Genomic DNA, 22,885 nt, shown 5'->3' on the forward strand with positions numbered 1-22,885 from the left:
ATTAACAGTAAAGTGATTTTGGTGCACTGTATGTTTGACACTCTCCTCTCTCCTTTGTCCTGGGGCATTGTTTTCGTATGGATGTAGGCACATAGGGGACACATTTACTAACTTTTCCCACAAAGCATTGCAGCAAGCAAAGTTTATGTGCTGCGTTGTGTGAAAGTGAGAGAGCAGAAATATTTCATATTTACAAAGATATTTCTGCTCTCTTCTTACTCTGGTGCCCTATGTGCAGCCACGCGCAGAAGCAGGAACATTGCACCATAGTGTAAGGGTGCATGCATTGCAGGCAGGATTGTTTTTGTGTGTGAAACGTACACCTTCCTGCACAAAAACAATCCTTAGAGGCATTTTCCTCTTTAAATGTGTGATGTAGAATGAAGCACACATGGAAGGAGCAAGTAAGGAGGAGAAATAAAGATATTTCTCCTCATTACGCCTCATTTGGGAAGGCGTAGCTCTTTGGTGCATTCCCTGGTTAAAATCTAGGAATTTGTCAAAATCCATAGGTGGATGAATGGGAATGTGTATGCTCCACTCATGGAACGTTTCCCAAGTTGAAATGTAACTTAAACAGCACAAGCAGCTGTCTTGCACTACATTTCTTTACAAAGCCACATAAGGCCATGCAAATCAGGCCTTCTGAGGTTTGCAAACATCAATGAAGCCTTTGTGTTGTCCTTGCATCACCCTGCGTGACACAAGAACAACGCAAAGGCTTCATAAATATGGTTGATAATGTTTATTTTTATTGCATATTGTTGTCGTTTTATTTCTGTTTTCCTTGGACATTATTATTGTAGCATCTCACTGCCCATATTTGGTGATGTCTTTTCGGCGGCAGGTGACATTTCTGTTCTTTTATACCCCCCCAGCAGCCAATTTGAGCAAATTTCGCAAATGAAAAAATTGCACACTTGCAAAATAATATGAACAAGTGAAGATTTGGAAGAACTCTTCATTAATCATACCCATGTGCCTTGTGTGTGTTATGAAAAGCGATAAGAAATAAACAAAAATAATAAATTTTACGTCCGTTTGCTTGTATGGGTCATTTTAACGGGGCCAAGGAATTAAGGCTTAGTAGCCCTTAACAAGAAATCATGGCCTTTTCAAGGTACTACTGGATAAAGGTATCTGTTTTGCAAAACAAAAACAGAATCTTAGAAAAAGGAAGGATGTTTCAGCATTGGGATCAATAGTAAGAAGATTAACCATCCACAACCAATTTGTTCACTAGTCTGATGATATTAAAGAAAATGTTTTTTTCCGGAACAACTCCAGTGGTTATCCGCATTTGGAAAACGCTTGTTCAAAGCAATAGAAAGCAAATGATAGACTTAGTGCTGGACATTTTGTCATCTCCGCACTGCAGCAAACATCTTTGATAATTATCAGGAGATACAAGGGCAAAACCAGGAAATTATGTAGGCATGCCAATCATGTCCATGTAAATATCAAAGCAGAAGGTAATGGCTGGCGGAAACCGTGTTTTTGCAGGTAACTGTGATTTTTAGTAGCAGCTATTTACTCTGCTGGCGGGTAAATAGCAATTGTCTGCTGCTATTGACACCTCTGCTGGCTAAAAAGCAGACAGTATACACTATTTGAACAGCAGCTGCGTAAATAGGTAGCAAATGGCCCGGCGACTATATAGCAGAGATTATGTGCTATTTAGTCAGCAGCCATGCAACCAGCAGAGAAGGTTCACTATTTACCCAGCTACCAACTAGATAGCAGAGATTATGTACTAGTTGGTCAGCGGTTGTGCAAATAGCAAAGACAATTTGCTATTTAGCTGACTAGATTGCAGAGATCATGTACTACTTGGCCGGCAGCCATCAAACAGCAAAGAAGCTTCACTATCTACGTAGCTGAGGACTAAGTAGCAGAGATCATGTACTATTTTGGCTGCTGGCTAGATTGCAGCGATCATGTACTATTTGGCCAGTGAGCGTGCAAACAAAAAGAGAATTCATTATTTATACAGCTGCAGACTAAAATAGGAGAGGTCATGGATTGTTTAACCAGCAACCACACAATTGGCTAAGAAACTTCACAATTTTCCTGACCTCTCAATAAATAACAGAGATCATGTACAATTTAGCAATTGGCTGTACAATTAGCAAAGAAAATTCACTACTTATCCAGCCGCCGAGTAAACAGCAAAGATCGCGAACTGTTTGGCGGGTGGCTGTGAAAACAGCAAAGAAGCCTCACTTTCCATCTGAGCACCAACAAGATAGCAGAGATCAAGCACAATTTTTCCAGAAGCAGTGAAAACAGCAAAGAAAATTCACTCTTTACCAGCCATGACTAGATAGCAGAGATAATGTACTATTTTGCGGGCAGCTACGCAAACAGCTAAGAAGCTTCACTATTTACCCAGCCACCAACTGGGTGGCAGGAATCATGTACTAATTGGCCGGTGGCCATGGAAAAAGCAAGGAAGTTTCACTATTTTCCTGGACACTCACAAAATGCCAGAGATAAGTACCATTTGGTGGAGAAACCATACAATTTATGCTGTCACCGATGAGATAGCAGAAATTCTGAATTTAGTGACCTTGTTGCCAGATAATGACTAAAGCTTTACTTTTGATTCAGTGCTCTTGATGACTGCAGAAGTAGTAAGTGGGGGAAGGAAGGATGCTATGGAAGTGCTAGAGGAGTGCCACGGGGATGGTTCTTAACAAGCTGTCAGGCTTGGGCTCTTCTTTCCTTTTCAAATCAAATAAAAACTTTATTGATTAGTTACTGAAAACCATTACAAGCATCTGATCTTTGTGCATTTGAGAGCATACTATACAATACACATTGACCTTCATATTTCCTATTGCTACACCATATACTTTTGGTCAACAAATAAAAGCTGGTCAACCAAAATTCAATAAAATTTGGAGTAACAAGACACGAACTTGATAAAATATGACATGACATAATTACATTAAGAGGAGAAAAAATGCATTGATATGAAGTGAGGCATTCATTTAGGCATTAAAGTCCAATTGTTTTCACAACAGACACTGTACTACAATTAGACATGGCATAATGTTATTATTAATTGTTATTGTGAATTAGTAAAAAGTCTATCTTGGTTCTTAACATTGTGGTGGCTTCATTTTCACGACACACACTAGCAGATATATGTCCAAGTCTAGTGTTGAATGAATTAATGTAGTGAGAGGCAAGACTATCAACTACAAATAGGTACAGACTGGAATATATGAAAAAGGTGCTTAAATGTAACAGCAGAATAAAACATTTCTTCCAGAGCAAGTTGATCATTATCCACAAAGTGTTCAGATTACAATGCTGAAAACACAGAGATTTGAATGAACATGCCACAGGCCTGCTTGTCTACTGTAGAAGGCTGCAGTATGGTAACTGCCATCTCCAAGAAGTTTATGAACCTGGCCAATAGCTGAAGATCATTGCTCTGCAAGCAGGCTGAGATGCTGCCTCTAGAGTCCTTATTCCAAACTGGATGAAACAGAAGCATAGCAGCTGTCTTCTTTTTCTTATAACAGATTTTATTGAGTTTTTACATGCAACAGCTACAACATCATGCATACGTATTGGGTCATATTGCATTCCGTCCCTTAGTTACAGCTTAAGATGCAGTATTTTACAACTTGCAATGTTTAAGATCGTTGCATCGTCAAAAACAATAATTTGGTGTCACATTTCTAAACATTAGATCTGCTAAAGAGTTGACATCTACCATAGCATTAATGCATGAATCAAGTATTGTGCAAATCTGTTATCTTACAGTAAACCCCCCTCCAGTAAATAGAGTGTGCAGTCCCAATAGTGACCAGTTACAAAAGGGATCGAAGAGAGGCTCCTGCCCGTTCCCCAGCATGCAGGTAGAGTAATTGGTCAGGAATAAAATCTATGACGCGCATGGTTTGAAAGATGAGCAGATGTGTACTGACATTCCTGGTTTCTTATATTCCCTGTGCTATAACAGGTTCAGCGCATGATTTTATGTACGTCTCAGGACAATACTAATTCTCAAGTATGGCTCCATGTGTGTCATCTGCTTGTATGTGGAGTAGATCGATGGCCAGGGCTTTAAAAGACTCCATCAGCAGATCATAGGACATAGCTATGGGTACTTTTCAAAGCCCACCTTGCTCTTCTCTACGCAGTGCTCCGCTTTCAGCAAGCCCCCAATGTGCTACTTACTCCCTCCAGGCTAGCAGTGTCAATGGTTTTGCTGATTTCCAGCGCCTTGTGATAAGGCGCTTTGCCAAAATAAGCACTAGGTCTACAAATTTAGCCTGCACTTTGTACCCTTTAGGGCATGAATAAAGGTCTTATAAGCAACCCTCCGCTGTAGTCCATGTGTGTCCTCCAGCCGCATCTTGTAATGTGTGTGCTACCTGTGTCCAGTAGGAGGAAAGGGTGGAGGATTACCACAACATGCGGAGGAAGTCAGCGTCTTGTTTGATTCATCTTAGGCAGTTTGGTGCTACTGCCTGGAACATTGCATGTAATCGATGTGGTGTGAGGTATGCTCTTTGAGTGTTCATGCACAGAATACATTTAAATCACGAATTGAGGGAGACTTTCTTTGGGTAGGAGAGGAGGGATGCCCAATCTTTGTCTGTTAGAACGTTGCCTATGTCTGCATCCCATCTTGCCTGTAACGCGATTAGGGATGGGGATGTGTGTCCTCATACCTTGGTACAACCACTTTGTCTGATGCCTGCCAGTGCCTATTAGGTGCATTAAGTGTAGCAATTCATGTGTTGGTGGCTCAGTCCTTTTGGGAGCCCATTCTTGTTTAATATGTCGTAGTATACTGGCATGTAATAGAAACAGCGTACTAGTGAAGCCTTGTTCGTGTACAAAGTCAGTGTGGTCCAGCAGGGTACCAACCCCAAATAGGGCTCCAATAGTTGACACTTCATCCGGCTCCCATCTGGAGAATCAACAGCGTGTCAGCATCCCAGTGGGAGTTGGGGGCCCCACTAGTGGAATGTTGGGTGCATATTGTATGGTGGGTGCTGTGTTTTTCAAGGCTTGTTTCCAATAAGCCAACGCTACTTTCAATTACGATGGAAGTTTAGTCAGGGCAGTTCTCCCAGGACATAATAGAGTATGTAGTGCACCTCGTGCAATCATGTCAGGAGTATATGTCACCTCCTTTAGATTTCAGCCTGCTAGCAGGTAAGAAAGCCACTGTAATTGGCTCGCCATACAGTAGGAACTGAAGTCTGGGGCTCCGATGCCTCCCGCGTCTGCTGCCATAGATGTTTCTCCAGACTGACTCAGCACCTCCCTGTACCCCATAATAGTTCTATCAGCATTTTATTCAATAATTTAAAGATTGTGAAGGGGATCACTATTGGTAGAATATTTAAAAAATAGCACATGTGGCAGCATGACCATTTTTGCAACATCCGGACACTGATAATGGGAGCAACATCCAGAAAGTGGTATTGGATCGCAGAGAGGTGATCATTCTCTGCAGATTACCTGTTAAGATGTCCCACTGGGATCTGTATATTCCCACTCCCAAGTATTTAAAGGTGTCAGGGGCAACCTTCAACTACTCCTCTCCGAAGGGGACTACTCGAGGTCCAAAAGTCTCCCTTAAGGGGTATGCAAGCAAAATTAACTGCCAGTCAAGAGATTGCGTTAAACTGAGCGAGTAGTGGGGCGACAATCTGGAACCCGCACTGGAGATCTCTAGTGTATAGTATAAGTCATCAGCATAAAGGGATAGGGCATGGGTTGTCAGTGCGAGCAGGATACTCCAAGTGACCGCAGAGCAGTTTCTGTGCTAGGGGTTCCAGTGCTAGTACGAATAGAATAGGAGATAGTGGGCATCCCAGCCATGTTCTCCTTTGAATCTTATAAGAGCTTGATATATGTGTCCCTGTTAGGGCCCATGCTGTTGGAGGGGTATATAGTAGTTTTATCCATCTGAGGAACCGATCAGAAATGCCGAATCTCGTAAGGGCTGCTAGCATGTACTCCCAGCTAAGGGTGTCGAAAGCCTGACATATGTCTAAAGAGAGACATCCTGCATTGGGAAGGTGGTCTGGAAGTGCCCACATCACTTGATATAATCTATAATTATTTAGCAATGTGCTCCTCCCGGGCTCAAACCCACATTGATCCACGTGTATGAGCTTTGTGAGGAAGGGGAGAAAGCGGCTTGCCATCATTTTACTCAGTATTTTTTATTCTGTATTTAAAAGTGACAAGGGACTGATATCCATTCGGTCCCTACCTGGTTTTGACAGTGCAACACGAGGGCTTATATTGTGGTTCGGGGAGGGCTCCGCTCTCTAGCACCACGTACTATAGGTTTTCGAGTCGGGCACCAATTGTGTAGTGTAAGCTGCATAGAACTCTATACGATGACCATCTAATCCTGGGGCTTTGTTGCATGGTATGCCTTTGATCGCCTCTCGGATCTAAGCTGCCGAATTCGGTGCTCCAAGCGGCTCTTGGTCCGCTTCGGTTCACTTAGGTAGCCGTAGCTCTTGAAGGATATCATGTATTGCATGGGGGTTCATCATCTGAGGACTGTGTATAAATGCTCATAGTATTCTTGGAACGCATTGTTCATCTTGAGTTGAGTATACATGCATGCATGCACGTAGTGGGGTACAGATATCAAGTATAGAAACTACCGAGTAGGGATCTCTGATTAATTGGGCACACAAGGTTGCCGCTCTATCCACCCCTGTGTGTATTTTATGTGCATTACAGTCCACCACCCGCAGACGCTCCATCAAGTTTGCATATTCGATACCTGCCTCTTGTAGTCTATATAATCCTGTCAGGGATGACACAGCGTTCCTCTCCAGATCGCCTAAACGTGTTTCTGCCCTAGTTAGCTCCCAGAGAATAGTTTGTCATGCCCCCACTACCGAGCTAATCACAGTTCCCCTCATCACCACTTTGAATGCCTCCCAATCTCTCAAGGGTGTTGAGGCTGTATTAGCATTAGCCTAGAAATAATGTTTCAATAGCGGTGGTTATGTGTGTCCAGAAGGCGCTTTCTTCGAGTAGTAGGGGATGTATGACGTTACAACGCATACATTTACATCGCGGTACATTACATCGCGGTTTTTACAACGCAAGTCGTTACAACGACTTGCGCTAGGTGGCGCTCTAGGACAAGGATTAGGACTTAGGAGTAGTATAATTTACTATTCCAACTCCAGTCTACGTACAGTAGGGAAGGTGTTGGATAGTAAATTATACTATTCCTTGTCCTAGAGCGCCATCTAGCGCAAGTCGTTGTAACGACTTGCGTTGTAAAGACCGCGATGTAATGGCATCGTGATGTAATGCCCGCGTTGTAAATGATGTTTCCCGTAGTAGGTGATTAAATTTCCACATCGGGACTGGTGTAGGTGATCATCCCCAGGATAGTGTAGGTTCCAATGAGTTATGATCTGACAGCGTTTTGGCTAAGTAGGTAGTATGGGCTACTTGTGGCAGCAGTGCGGGGGAGAATAGAATGCAATTTATATGAGTATGCAGTGTGTGTGTCATACATCTACCAATGACCATCCTTGTACCCACGCTGTTAAGGCCCTAGCTTGTTGAACCGGCGTAGCCCCAGAAATTGGTGGATGTAAGCAGTCCAATTGCATGTCTAGCACTGCGTTATAATCTCCTCTCAGTATTCAAGGGCAGTTTGACCAATCCGCAAATAGTGTACAGACTCGTGTCAAAAGGGCATCTTGTTCAGTATTTGGGGCATAAATGCTTCCTAGTGCCACATGCAGTCCATCGAGCTTGCATCGGATCAATGCATATCTGCCTTCTGTATCTATTGGCTGGTCTAGCATCTCAAAGAGGACTCCTGCTCTTATCCACACTGCTGCCCCCACAAAAACTTAGAGTATGTAGTATGGTATAATTGTACTCTCCTTTTTTTATGTAGTTTACAGGCTTCTGCTGCATCTAGGTGTGTTTCAAGAATGCTGTCTGAGATTTACACCTGCCTAACTCCGCATGCATGTGGTGCCGCCTACAAATTGAGCCCATCCCCCTTACATTCCATGTTGTAAGATATATAATGGTTTGTTGATGCCATGTGCGTCATAGTTCATGTGGGCAGTGTTCATTCCTGGTGGTTGCCCATTGGGCTGCGTCAGTGTGGAGTGGGAACTTGCACCCATGAGAACCCATAAGAACATGAATAACAAACATCCCAATACTAGGTCCCACCTAAAAACTGGGTTCGGCCAAACATAAGCCTTCAGTGGCAACCATTGTGAAACAATTCATGCATTCACTTGGGGGGGTTACGTGACCTGCCACGGCCATGTGTGTCTACCGGCAGACCGTGCGGCCGTGTTGTATACTGGGAGGCCCCCGGGCCCGGGACCAGTCCCCCCGAACCCACAAAAGGGTAAGGCATTTTGAAGAGTAAAATCAGTCCATTCATATAAGATTTATGTATTCCTCAGTGTAAATGATCTTTGCCTTGCACATTCACCAGTGTTCATGCATGGTATTTGTGTATGATGAGTTCTGATCATCGAGTATTTTGTGTGGGGAGGCCAGGGTGTTCAGATCATAGTGAGATGGTCATGTCATCCTATCATCTCTTGCGCTGTTTGTGGGGTTATTGTTGGGAAGTGTGCAAGGCTGCTATCAGTCTGTATGTGTTACTCTGTATGATGACAAGTCTACCCTATATGAGGATTCAGAGCTTCTCAACGTAGCCGCTGTATGGAGCACCGCCTGTCTACTCTCCAGTTTCTGTTCTGGTGTGGGAAGAGACTCCTCATCTGGTTGTAGGCGCTTTGTGCCGCATTGTTTGCCTCATTTGTGGTGTGGGTTACATGTCTGTGGCCGTCTATTTTTCTCTAGGATTACAAGATCCAGGTAAGTGGTCTCGATCCAGGACCATGTGCCTCAGGGTCATCAAAGAAGTGGCTTTCATGTTTATGAATAATTTTGAGGCAGACCAGAAAGAGGAGGGCATATTTCTAGGTGAGATGCTGTAGATGCTCTCTGACCCCCAGGCTGTCTGACATTGTACTTGTATGGTATAGTCTGGAAACAACAAAATTCTTGCATTCACATATAGTATAGGTGCGATTTCTCGTGCTTTCGGGAGCGAAGTGTCTCTGTAGTTTAGGATCCTGGCCACAATTGGTCTTGGCGGTGCCCCTAGTGTTCAGGCCTCTGTGAGGACCCTGAGTGCCCTTTCGATGCTAAACATTCCAGTCAATCCCTCTAGGGCTATCACGGTGCGCAACCATTGTTAAATAAAGTGGGTAAGGTTATTTTCGGGCACGCCAATCATTCTAATATTATTTCTTCTTGGATGCCCTTCCATGTCTTCTCCTCGATTTTTTAGTTCCTTTACTTGTTGTTGAAGTTAAGGGACCGCCTCTGTTTGTTCCTTGCGCCAGGGCGCCATGTCAGATAGCACCACTGAGTGCAACCGGACTTTTTCGGATAGCTTCTTATGACCGGCCCTCAGAAGGAAGATATCTGTAGTGAGGGTGCCCAACTGTTGTTTGAATATCATCTGGGACTCCCTGATATCTGTTACAATAATTTCCAGCTTATCGGGGGGATCCAGTGTAGGGGGTACAATTTCATACTCAGTTATGGAGGAGAACCAGCTGTTGAGTTGATATGCACACCCCCATGGCCTATTTTGTGCTGGGAGTTCTGATTGAGCAGGCCTTCCAGCAGGTATCAGGGAACATCCTCAGTAGTTGGGCAGGGTATGAGGGATTCCTCCCGCCGTCCTCCAGTTTTGGTGCGGTCTCTTCCGTGGCCCCATGCTGCTTAGGATTTTGATGCCCAGTACCTGTGGTATTCTTAAGCCCTCCAACACAGTGTTACAATCTGTATGGGCACCCCTGTGGGCAGTCCACTGTGCTACCTGATTCCAAGCGTGCAGGCAATCTTGTCACATGTAGGTCTGTTCCAGATCACGGAAGTGGATTTGCAATGTTACGCCCACATGGGGAGCTGTTTACATAGGCCTCCTCTAGCCATGCAGCAATGACTTGTGTGGAGTCGTAACCTCTGTCCTTTCCTCTGCCATGCACCTGTGCTCTGGTTTGTTACTCAGCACTGTATCTCTCCGGGGGGGGCACCACACCCTGACTCTCCCACGAGGCAAGTGGGCCTGCTAAGCAGTCGCCAGCCTATGCTATCCCAGGCCTACCAGTGCTCCTCAGGAGCATGCGGCATGGGCTCCCTCACCAGGACTAGGGACCCAGAGGCTCCACAGGTATGGGGTAGGTAGAAGATCTATATCCCTTTGCTCTTTTGTTTGTGTTCTTTATTCTTCATTTCCTACATGCAAAGGTGAGTCTTTGGGGGCTCTCCCCATCAGCATGGCTTGACTGTAGTCAGACTCCAGAGTTCCCAATGTGTTTATCCTGGACCTCCCACCACAGCCGCGGCTCAGCTTGGGTGTTACGATCTTGTCAAAGCAGTCTGTCCTCTACTGAAAGCGGCAGAAGTCGTCCACTGCAGCGGGTGCAGGGGTCAGTGCTGGGATGTGATGCCGCCCGTGTTCTCTTTGCCCAGGATAGCTGACTTTCCTCTGCACGTCCTGTCAGTGCGGCAGCTGCCAACAGGGAGGGGCACACCTCTGTACTACTCATCTGATGCGCAAGCCCTGGTACGCCAGCCGAACCCATCACCTTGTCAGCTCCCCTCCCACAAGCCAGTGTTCCAGTCCGCCTGTGGCAGTACACCACAAGGCTAACAGCATCCGGCTGAGCCTCGGCATCAGAAAGTATCAGCGAGACATGTAGGCCCCACACGCAGTAGGTTCCGTCGGGCCCAGCAGCCGAGCCCCACCTCTGATCAATCCATCAGGGGGCCTCGCCATCATCCCCAATCCATTTCTGTTGTTTGCAGGTGGTGATAAATCTTTTCGGGAGTCCACAGCCCATCCAGTAATCAGTTTGAAGGCAGTTGGACCCCACACCCCGTTCAGGCCTCTCCATGCTCTGTGCCATCAGTCGTCTGCAGTGTTCCCTTCGCAGTAGGCCTCACTCCGCTCAGGTTCGTTCTGGGCCAATGACTCCACTCAGGTGCCTGCAGGGCCTATCGCAGGGACACTGCTAATTTAACAATAAGGTAAGAGGTCAGGGGTGTGCTGGGTGGCTTATAGAAGTAGGGGATTCAGCGGCGTTGGCGGCCCAGGCCAGGGCACAGTACATCTACACCTCAATCTTCTGCCGCTGGTCCCGCCCTCCATAGCAGCTGTCTTCTTAGGGTTACTGCATACGGACATATACAAATAATATGAGTGAGAGACTCATGAATCTCAGCAATGTAGTTGTTTTAAGGGGTGTAAGTAAAAACCTGAATCCAACATATTTTCCTTGCAATGATTGTTTTATGCACAGACCGAAGTAAGGTTGAGGACTGGGTCCCTGTAATGACGTTAGTTCAGCTCTAGGCAATCTTTTAAACAACTCAATGTTTTTGATGTAAGACTACACTCTGGATGCTTGCTTTACTTGTACTATGAACTGTCCATAACCTGACTTTCAGCCCCAGAACTTATTTAACTGCAAACAAATGTTGTAAATTTACCATTCCATTATCGCTGTGAGTTCTGTCTTATGCGTTTTTGAAATGCATGCTTTTAAGGTTTCCACAAGTGCATTTTTCAAACAATAACAATACTCAACAAATTGTGCATTAGCGGATGTAGAGAGGTTGACCATTCCAAGTTCTAACTGTAATTGTCTAAGAGGCATGCTCATGGGTAGACCAAATACCTTACTAATTGTTTCCTCTGATTGTATTTGTACCAGGTCAGAGTACAAATGTTTGGAGCCCTCCTAAATGATAGCTAGTTCGAACTTGCCTGCAGCAGGTTTGTTCTGGTGGGGCTATACAGCCTGTTACTTATTGATCTTTTTATGTTTCATAAGCTTTATTAAGTAAGTAACAATTACATAAGAATAGGCTATGAAAAAACAAAATATATTTTATTTTATTTTGTTTTAAATATATATATATATATATATGTTTATTCTTGTTTCCAACTTATGACATGTAAAGCGCTCTGATACCCGCAAGGGTCTCGTTCGTGCTATATAAAACCTTCAAAACAAAATAAAATCTATAGCATAATAGAAATATAGAAACAGACTATAAAGCAAAGTAGAGAGCAGTTTTTATTTTAGCAATAAAAAAGGATAAAAGCAGGGGAGAAGGGAAGACAGAAAAAGAGGGGTATATTATACAATTCTATAATTGAAGATCATGAGATGAAATTATAGACTTATTAAACCTATTCAGCTTATTAAACTTATTACACGTATTAAACTTATTAAACGTATCCAAGAGGCAGGCAAACACTCAAAACATAAGAAATGTAATATAAGAAAAGGGAAAAAGTAGTGTAGGGGAGAAAACAGTGAGCAAACGATCTATGGAGGCTGGAAATTCTCAGAACAATTACGTAATACATAAATTGAAGTCTTAGTTAAATATTTGGGGCCCGATTCACAGAACTAACTTAAGACAAAATCCTAAACTTACTACCATTTTGGTATTCACAGAAGGCACTTACTCATTTTGGTATTCACAGAAGGCACTTACTCATTTTGGTATTCACAGAAGGCACTTACTCATTTCGGTATTCACAGAAGATAGGAGTCCTAACTTTAGGACTCCTAAATGCCTTCTGTGAATACCGAAAGTCTTAAAATTAGGATTTTTCTCAGTTTAGTAGTAGTATAGTTAGGACTCCTAACTTTAGGACTCCTAAATGCCTTCTGTGAATACCGAAAGTCTTAAAATTAGGATTTTTCTCAATTTAGTAGTCCTAAGTTTAGGACTCCTAACTTTAGGACTCCTAAATGCCTTCTGTGAATACCGAAAGCCTTAAAATTAGGATTTTTCTCAGTTTAGTAGTAGTATAGTTAGGACTCCTAACTTTAGGACTCCTAAATGCCTTCTGTGAATCCCGAAAGTCTTAAAATTAGGATTTTTCTCAATTTAGTAGTCCTAAATTTAGACTTAGGACTACTAAATTGAGAAAAATCCTAATTTTAAGACTTTCGGTATTCACAGAAGGCATTTAGGAGTCCTAAAGTTAGGAGTCCTAACTATACTACTACTAAACTGAGACAAATCCTAATTTTAAGGCTTTCGGTATTCACAGAAGGCATTTAGGAGTCCTAAAGTTAGGACTCCTAACTTCTGTGAATACCGAAATGAGTAAGTGCCTTCTGTGAATACCAAAATGAGTAAGTGCCTTCTGTGAATACCAAAATGGTAGTAAGTTTAGGATTTTGTCTTAAGTTAGTTCTGTGAATCGGGCCCTTGGTTAATGATAACCAGAATAAATCTCTATTTACATGTGGTTTAACAGGAGAAGCAAATGCAATTTGCCTTCTATGGTAATGACAAACATTCTTCCACCAGGATCTCACTTAAAGTTTAGTTGAACATTTCCAATTAAGTGAGATCTGCCGGAAAACTAAAGCCAACATCAAATCAAATAAACCCTTCTCATGTAAAGAAAATCCCAATTAATCTAATAAACTACCTATAAAGAGATGAGTGTTTGATTAAGGAGTCTGTAGGTTAAAAATAAGTGAGAGGTGCTTCCAAACATCCTTCCAGAAGGAAGCGACAGATGGGCAAGAAAAAAGAGGGTGCATCAGGTCAGTGTGTAAACTTAGCTATAGATGAGGGTGTATAGAATAATCTTTGATAAAGAAAAAACATGGATTTAGTAGTGGAGACAGATTTAAAGATCTTCAAAGACCTATACATAGGTTGTTCCAAAAATCCATGCTCCAATCACTGCCCAAATCCACTTCCCACGCAGTCTCTATTTTAGATTTAGAGCAAAAAAGATCGGGAGAAAGAAGAAGGTTATAGATCAAGGAAGCTTTGGGAAATGTAGTTAATTCTTTGAGTATTGAAGTGGATCTGCTATGGGAATGGGTTCAGGATTATGGCCATAAGAGTAGAAAATTTGTGCCAGAACGTGTGAGGGCATTTAAAGGTGTCTTGAAATTGAGGGAAGGAGCATGGAGATAAGCCATCACACAAATCCTGGACCCATATAATCCCGTTAAGTCTCCAGGATTTCCAAAGTAGAGGTCTGTTATTGAAGGTAATAAGACGATTGTACTAAAGGGGAGTGTGAAGGAAAGTATTCCTAGAGATAATTTCCAATCGATAATGAGGCTTTAATAATGAACAAGTGTGTTTAAATAGCGAAAGAGAGATAATATTGACCTTTGTTCAAAAAGCAAGGACTTCCTTAAAAGAAAAGGGTGCAAGTAAGGATCATTAAATTGTGGCCCATAAAGGTGTAAAGGGGGAGACTTCGGAAAGGAGCCATTTAGAAGCTAATCGAAGACAAAAGGCCTTATGATACAGTCGAAAATCAAAAAAATTCACTCCTCCTATAGATTTGAGTTTACGAAGATGTGTCAAGGAAAGTCTACATTTTCTATTGTTTCATACAAATTTAGAGATGAGGGAGTCAAGTTTTAAAAAATTGATATTTGGGGTGTGAATGGGAATCCTAGAAAAAATATATATTAAAATAGGAATAATCATCATTTTAATAGAATCAAGCCGTCCCCACCAAGAAAGAAAGAGAGGGTTCCAGGAAGAGAGAAGTTTAGAAATACGATCTAGTACATCCTTCAAGTTAATTTTAACTGAATCTAATATGGAGTTGTTAAACCAAATGCCTAGGTATGTGATTTTAGACCTGTTCCAACAGAAACCAGGAACATCAAAGTGCTGTTTAAAACAAAATTTGGTGATGAGGAGAATTTCTGTGTTGTCAGAGTTAATTTTATAGCCTGAAACAAGGGAGAAATCTGACATTTCTTGCAGAAGAGGATGGATAGAAGTTTTGGGATGAGATATGAAGAGTAAGATATCATCCACATAGGCAGATAATATCAAATGTTGATCACCATATATAAAACCAGAAATGGACGAATTCTGGCGGTTATGCGATAAAAAGGAATCAAGTGATAAAATAAAAAGGAAGAGCGAAAGAGGGCAACCTTGACGTACACCGCGGTGTAAGTTAAAAGATTGAGAAACAAGACCATTAACTGCTGCGAAAGCTTTAGGAGCTGAATATAACAAAGATATCAAAGAAATGAATTTAGGACCAAAACCATGCCTATGGGGGGGCTTTAAATAAAAAGGACCAATTAATACTGTCAAAAGTCTTCTCTGCATGGATAGAGACTGCAGCAAGAGGGTATGAAAGAGAAGCAGACTTTTTTTAAACATTAAAAATAAACAAGCGTTGTGAGAGGTTAATCTACCATGAGACCACATTGCTCTAAACCAATTAGTTTCGGTAAAAGAGGCTCCAGACGTACCACAAGCAATTTGGCAAAGATTTTATAATCTACGTTAACAACGGAAATAGGACGATAATTTTTACACTGCTTGGGATCGTGGCCATCTTTATGGATTAAACAGATTGTAGCATCTAAGAAAGTACCATGTGCCTTACCATTAGTGTGGAAAAAAGTTGTAGAAGTTTTTGAAAAAGAAGATGTGAGAAATGTAGAAAACATTCTACCGTAAAGCCATCAGGACCTGGTGTTTTATTTTTCTTAAGAAGATTTAAGGATTGAGATATTTCTTAGATAGAAAGATCAGATTCTAGAGAACTAAAGTCAAGGCCCATATGAGATGAAGGTGGAACATGATTAAGATATGAGTCAATAGAAGAGGGAAGTGAAGAGGATTCTGGGGTATTTAAAGTTTTGTAAAATTCTATGAATTCATTTAAGATGTCTTGCTCTTTGAAAAGGGTTTTCGCTCTGAGATTTAAGATAATTCACCAGGAGTTTGCCAACTTTATCATGACCACCGTAATACCGAGTGCTGGTTCCGAGTAGAAAAGATGAGGCGTTATCAGTAATTGTTTTATTAAAGTTGAGTTTAGCATGAAGAAGCTCCTGTAAGGAAGAATCAGATAAGGATGTATAGAAATGATGCTCTAGACGTTTAATATTAGCTAGCAAAGGTTTTTGCTGATTCAGAAAATGTTTCTTTTTCTTGGATACGTAATCTATAATAAAGCCACAAGCTGTAGCTTTAAAGGTATCCCAAAGCTGTGAAGGAGACGTATCAGGAGATGAATTTAGAGAAAAATATTCTTCTATAAAGGAAATGAAAGGGGAAGAGAAAAGTGGATCCTGCAGAAGGGAATTATTAAACCTCCATCTAGAAGATTTGGGATTCGAGTGGAGCAAATCGAAATCAGCAACAAGTGGGGCATGATCAGAAATATCAATTGGTTCAATTGAGGAGGAAATAAGGGTCTGTGTTAAGGCAGAAGAAAGAAAAACATAGTCTAATCTTGTCAGATGGCCATTTGGTGGAGATAAAAAAAGAGAATTTTGAGTTATCAGGGTTACAGAGTCTCCAGGCGTTGACAAGATGAGTCTAAGATATTGTGTTTTGAAACTGTTTGTGGGTCTTGTGGGGATGGAATGAACTTGGGATTGTCGATCAATTAAATGGTCCATAACTTGGTTATAATCACCACCCAAAATAAAAAATGTATCTTTATATTGAAAGCATTTTTTGGGGATATTGGGCCAAAAGGAAGAATCCGCTTGAGTTGGACCATAAATTTAAAAACTGTAAGAGAAATCTTGTTAAATAGCAACTTAACTAATAACCATCTACCTTCTGAATCAGTTACCTTAGAAATAACAGAACATTTCAAATGTTTATCAACTAGAATATTTACCCAATTTTTCTACATGGTCGTAGGAGATACTAATACTAAATCTACCCACTGCCTTTTAAGGTTCGAAAATAAATATGTATAACATATTGTTTTAAAAAAAATATCGTTATAGTATTATTTTATATAAAAATATTTTTATTTTTATGTAATATTATTTGTTGAATTTTGTAAAAAATATTTTTTGTAATAGAAATTTAAGGACCGGGATGTTGGGTTTTTAGGGGATAAGGGTGGGGAGTGTTTTAAAATAATGAAAAAAGATTTTTTTAAATATTAAATATTTGATAATTTAAATTATGAAATGTTGTTTTAGGAGCGGGATGTTGATTTTTTAGGAGATAAGGGTGGGGAGTGTTTTAAAAAATGTAAGAAATAAAATTTGGGAATTTTAAAAAATTGTTTTAGCATTGGGATGTTGGGTTTTTAGGGGATAAGGGTGGGGAGAGTTTAAAATATATTTTTATGAATAAATTTAAAATTTAAATTTAAAATTTTAAAAATAGAGTTATTAGGAATGAGATGGGTTTATAGGGGATGAGTTTGGGAAGAATTTCAAATTTGAGAAATAAAATTTTAAAATGTAATTGAGATTTCAAAATGTAATTTAAAATATTTAATTTATGAGTGCAAATGTGTGTTTATAGGGAAGAGGGCAGGGGCGTGTCTTAAAATCTAAAGTAATGTTTTATTAAATTTATATTTTTATAAAAAAATATACATTTTTTTAAAATTAATTCAAAATGTAATATAGAGGGGCCGATTCCGATCCGGGTCGGAAGGGCACCAAACGCGATCCGGCCGGAAAAAACTGCGAGCCGTACGCGTGTTTTCTGCCCGACTCGGAGTGTCCTGCTTGCAAAACGTCTGGGAAGTTGCCTTTGGGGGTCCGTGTCGGACCCCCTGTCACCTGCAGCCCTACGACTCAGACACAGGGGGAGACCCAAGGGTCCCCCCAACACAGGCATGTACGATGCGGATGGCACACACACGTACCCATTGTAGGGGGCGCCCTTGTGTGAGACGTACCCATTCAGTCAATGGGAGCCAATGTACGCGTCATATGACCGGACCCCATTGACTTCTATGGGTGTCCGACCGAACCGAGACCTGCAGCATACAGCCGCATCGTACTCGCTTGGTCGGCCTGCAGGACTCCGGCTCGGTCGGAAAACACTCCGGATCTGGCTTGGTCGGAGAGCTTCCCGACCCGGATCGGAAACGGCCCCTTAATGTGTGTACATTTTATGAATTTATGGAATTTTGTATATACACATTTTAAATAATGTTTACTTTTTAAGTAATAAAAATGGTAAAAATATTGGTGAAAATGATTTAAATGTGTATTTATTAACTATATTTAGTCAATGTATTTGAGTTTATTAACAGATTCAAATATTTAATTTTATGTCATTTATATAATGAGAAAACAAAAAATAAAGGGGTCTATTTGGATGGCGGTCGCAAAATCACCCCGACTGCCATGGTAGCGGAAATCAACCATCCGCCTGTCCAGCGGCAAAACCGGCGGTCCGATTAGGATCAACCTCTCAAATAATTTGACCGAGGCGGAACGAGGCCACCAAACACCGCCCGTAGCTAGTGGAGTAGGTGGGAATCTGTCCGCAGCGGTGGAAACACACTAAACTGCTGCCAGGCCAGTGGAGAGACCGCATGAAAAATTAGGATTCCCCAAATGTGAAAACGGGACGTTCCGCTGTTTCCGACCACCGCGGTCAAAAACAGTGATGAATGGGAGAGCCGGCGGAAGTGCTGTAGCATAGCCATCGCTGAGGACGCTCCGTGACAAATATGGCGGTCGACCAATAAAACTCACAACAAGGCCACCAAGTGCACACAGCAAACTAGCCCTGCCCCCCAAAACACCTAACACATCCCAATGACACACCCCCATGGCAACTACAAGAATACAAATCCCAGGACAACCCACACAACACACCTGACAGCAATACTCCATTTTGACACACCCACATAGCTGAGTATAAAACCAGCCCCTTCCCTGACCAGAATCCTATGCACTACTCCAGCACTGAAGGAACCAAACCCTGCAGCACATTGGATACGCAAAACACCACACATCTCACCTACACAACAACACACACACACTGCATACACCACCCCCACCACCCTCACAAGTGCACCTCAAAACATTAGCACATCACACACTATGGCACCACAGAAAATGCCCAAATGCACAGAGAGTGAGTTGTCTGTCATGGTAGATGAGATAATCAGAGTACAACCACAAGTGTTTGGTACCCTGGTCCAACAGACACCATTAGCCACAAGAGCACAGATGTGGACAAGGATAGTTGACAAGGTCAATGCAGTAGGGAACACCTCGTGCTCCAGAAATGAAATCATGAAGCGGTGGCATGACCTGAAGAGGGTTGTGAAAGAAAAGAACAAGAACCGTGAGCTGGCTCAGAGGACTGGCAATGGCCCTCCCATCCCACCAAAAACATTCACTGCATGGGAGGAAAAGGTGCTTGCCATACTGCATCCAGAGAGTCTCACAGGAATAGCTGGGGGAGTGCAGGCTGGTAAGGACAAACAAATGAAAACCATTACACTGCCATGTACTGTCTTGCACAACTACAAAGCTACAACTCCTAGGCCCAAGTCCATTCATATGCACCACAATACCCAACAGAGGTCTCACAGATGTAACATCCACCCCATCTACAACTCCCACCAGGCGGCCCTGTCCCACCCCCGAGCAGGATGCAGCACTCTCACCCAGAAGCATGTGTCAGCCATTGCATTGTTCACCCTCACCTAACAGGTAGGTAGCCATCTTAACAAGTAGGGGTGTTTGGTGGTAGGAGGCCTGCACTACAACTCCCACCAGGTAACCCTGTCCCACCCCTGAGCAGGATGTGGCACTCCCCCACTCAGGATGTGGCAGCCATTGTAGTACGCACAAGACACACAATTGATGGACGGAATGCAGAACAAATCAAAACATTCACCCCCAGTCAAGAGATCAGGGTTAAATCCATCATTCTTTTGCTCACCATGCCACCCCAGTTTAGACCTGGCCATATGAAAATCAGTTTTGACCCTGTGCCTCATGGAAACAGTCCAGCCCGAACTGCCAAGCCAGGTCCTCCCTGGACCGTAAACAAGCATCCTAGGACCGGTTTGTAGTACACCAACCAAACTTACAGGAAGGTAGCCATATTCACAAGGAGGGCTGTTTGGGGGTGGGAGGCCTGCACTACTACTCCCACTCACAGTGTGCAGACAGCTAAGCGTATGTAACTGTCACAGAAGCAGAAGTGTGACTCACCAAATACCATCTCAACTCAAATCAGGGCACAAACATGCACAGTTACATGGGGGCTGAGCTTGAAGGACCATATGAAAACCAACCAAGCATGGTCTGTCAAACTAATAAATTTAAGCCCAGGACATGACAATGGTATGCATGAGATGACAATGCCTAGTGCATGCGCAGATGTAATGCCTGACAGGCAGAGTAATCAGCAAAGATGCCTCACATCAAGTTATAATGCTGCCAGTTGTCAGATGACAACATGTCCTCGTAATCACAGAATCTTCACGTGGGGCATGGTATTTATCGACATGTCACACCATAGAAATTTCATTTATGTACCTCCAAATCATGTCATGATGCACATGAAATAGTTAACTGTGTGTTGCATAACCAGTATATAAAAAACATTGACCACAAAGCTTGAGGGGTGTACGTCAAATGACCATTTCCCCTCTGTCCCACAGGTGACCAACAACTAACTGTAGAGGACGGCATCAACCTGCAGAGCCAGTCTCCACCCCCGGAACATGGACTCTCGGATGAGGACTCCCTGGATTTGGAGGACGCGGAGCTTGAAGCCGACCCAACTGTTGTGCCAGGGCGCAACAGGTCCCAGGACCCCACTGTCCCCCCACAACCTCAGCAGCAACAACAACAACCATGCTTACCCCTGCTGGAACGACTTGTGAGGCCTCCACCACCACCACCATCAGTGCTGCCTGCAACACTCTCCCTGCCCCAGAGGATGGCCACCCCACCACACAAACTGAGAAGGGCAGGGAGAGGAGACAGTTCCACATCCTCCACTGCGGGCACGGAGAGGGGGACTCCTCAGACCCCACTGGCCCTGCAGCAGAGGCCCCCAGTGCCAAACAACCAAGAGGCCATCAGAAGAAATCCAAGGGAGGATCCCGTGGCAAAGCACCTGCCAAATGCCAGTCAAGGAGCCAGCCATGATGGCAACTTATTGCATTGACTTTGTTGACTGTCCTTCCCCATACTGCCTTATTAATGGAATCCCTCTGTTGGACTGGGTCACCACATCAATGTGGTGACTACTCGATTGTCTCATCTACCATCACTGACAACTCATTGCTTCACTATTCACCTTTTTGTAAATAATCACTCCCCTGTCACCTGTACCCATTGTAAATAAACACTCCTTACACACAGATGTCGTTGTGTCTGCTCCGTGGTTTGTACAGGATGTGCAGTCTTCACCATGATTACAGTGTACCTGGAGTACGGATTGTTTGTAGGCAAGGAGAGGCTGAAGGGACCTAGGAAAACACAACAGAACAATATTCACTAGTCAGGTGGTGGCATCACAGCCATCACACACCACTTGTCATCAGGGTACTCCAATCTGCACACATTACAATGAGCAACAGTACCGACATAAACATCCTGTATCTGTGCCAAACTACCCTGTCCCAGAAACATTGGCACCCAGCACTGAGTCAACAACAGGCTGCAGTCACAAAGCTCACATACACCTTTCCACCAATAACAACATCAGCAGACAATGGCTCCGTTGTACATTGTCACTCACCTTCAAGTGAAGTAGCGGGTGATGAGCTGTTGACACAGGTCAACACCTTCCTCCTCTCCACTATCTTCGTCACTGGACATGGGTTGGTTTGCAGGCAGGGGTCTTGGCTGCTCATCAGCATCCACGATCAGGGGGATCTCCTTGCACAAGGCCAGGTTGTGGAGCATGCAGCATGCAACTACAATTTGACACACGTTTTTGGGCGAATACATCATTGAACCTCCGGTCTTGTCCAGGCAGCGGAAACGTGGCTTCAGGAGACCGAAAGCACGCTCCACCACACGACGTGTCCTACCATCGGCATCATTGTAGCGGACTCAAGCCGAGGTCCTGGACTTCCTCAGTGGGCTCAGCAACCAAGGACAGTTGGAATATGCAGAATCACCTAGGTGTGAGATACACAGAGCAACTTTGTAATGTAACTGTGGCAGAGGACAGCATGTCACACACAGCACGCTACCTGACTCTTCGTACTCACCCACAATTCATGCATGCCCCGGAAGCAGATTATCCATCAGCTGTGGAACAATGCTATTACGCATAATGTATGAGTCATGGGCCGAGCCAGGGAATTTGGCACAGACATGTGAGATGATCATATCCGCTTGGCACACCACTTTGTACATTGATGGAATGGAAATGCTTCCTGTTCCTGTAGATGTGCTCACGTGCCTGTGGTGGAACCAGGCCAACATGTGTGCAGTCAATGGCACCAACAACATTGGTGATGTGCTCAAGTGCATAAAATCTCCCTTTACAGCCACCAATTCATGCCTCCTGGGGAAATGGATACATCTGTCCTTGTGGATCATCATAGCGGACAAGACATCAGGTTGAACCATGCTGAACATAGGTTGCGACATCCCACCAGCGCTGGACACAGTGTACTGGAGTTATTCAGAAGCAAAAAAATGCAGGGACGCCATCACCTTAGCCGCTGGTGTGAAAGCAGATGGATAGATCCTGCGAGGCTGCAGGTGGGGTTCCAACATAGGTCTTGTAGCGTGGGTCGATATAGACAGAATTTCTGTATGACCTCCTCATCCTCCATTTCTGCCAGAACTGTGAAGGGACTAGGCACTTTTGGTCTCCTCCAAGGTGAGATGAAAGCGAACACATGTCAATGCAATCCACCAGGAGATGTGTCCAACATCTTACATTTTGACTGACACAACGCCAACTATGACTAGCATCACAGTTCAGCTTACAGCACAACTTACATGTAGAGACACCTTCAGCTACACCATCCGTACACTTGTCAACTTTTCACACAGCTAGCACCTCCCAAACAATATCCGAC

This window comes from Triturus cristatus, chromosome 2_2 (assembly GCF_964204655.1).
Source record: "Triturus cristatus chromosome 2_2, aTriCri1.1, whole genome shotgun sequence".
NCBI lineage: Eukaryota > Metazoa > Chordata > Amphibia > Caudata > Salamandridae > Triturus > Triturus cristatus.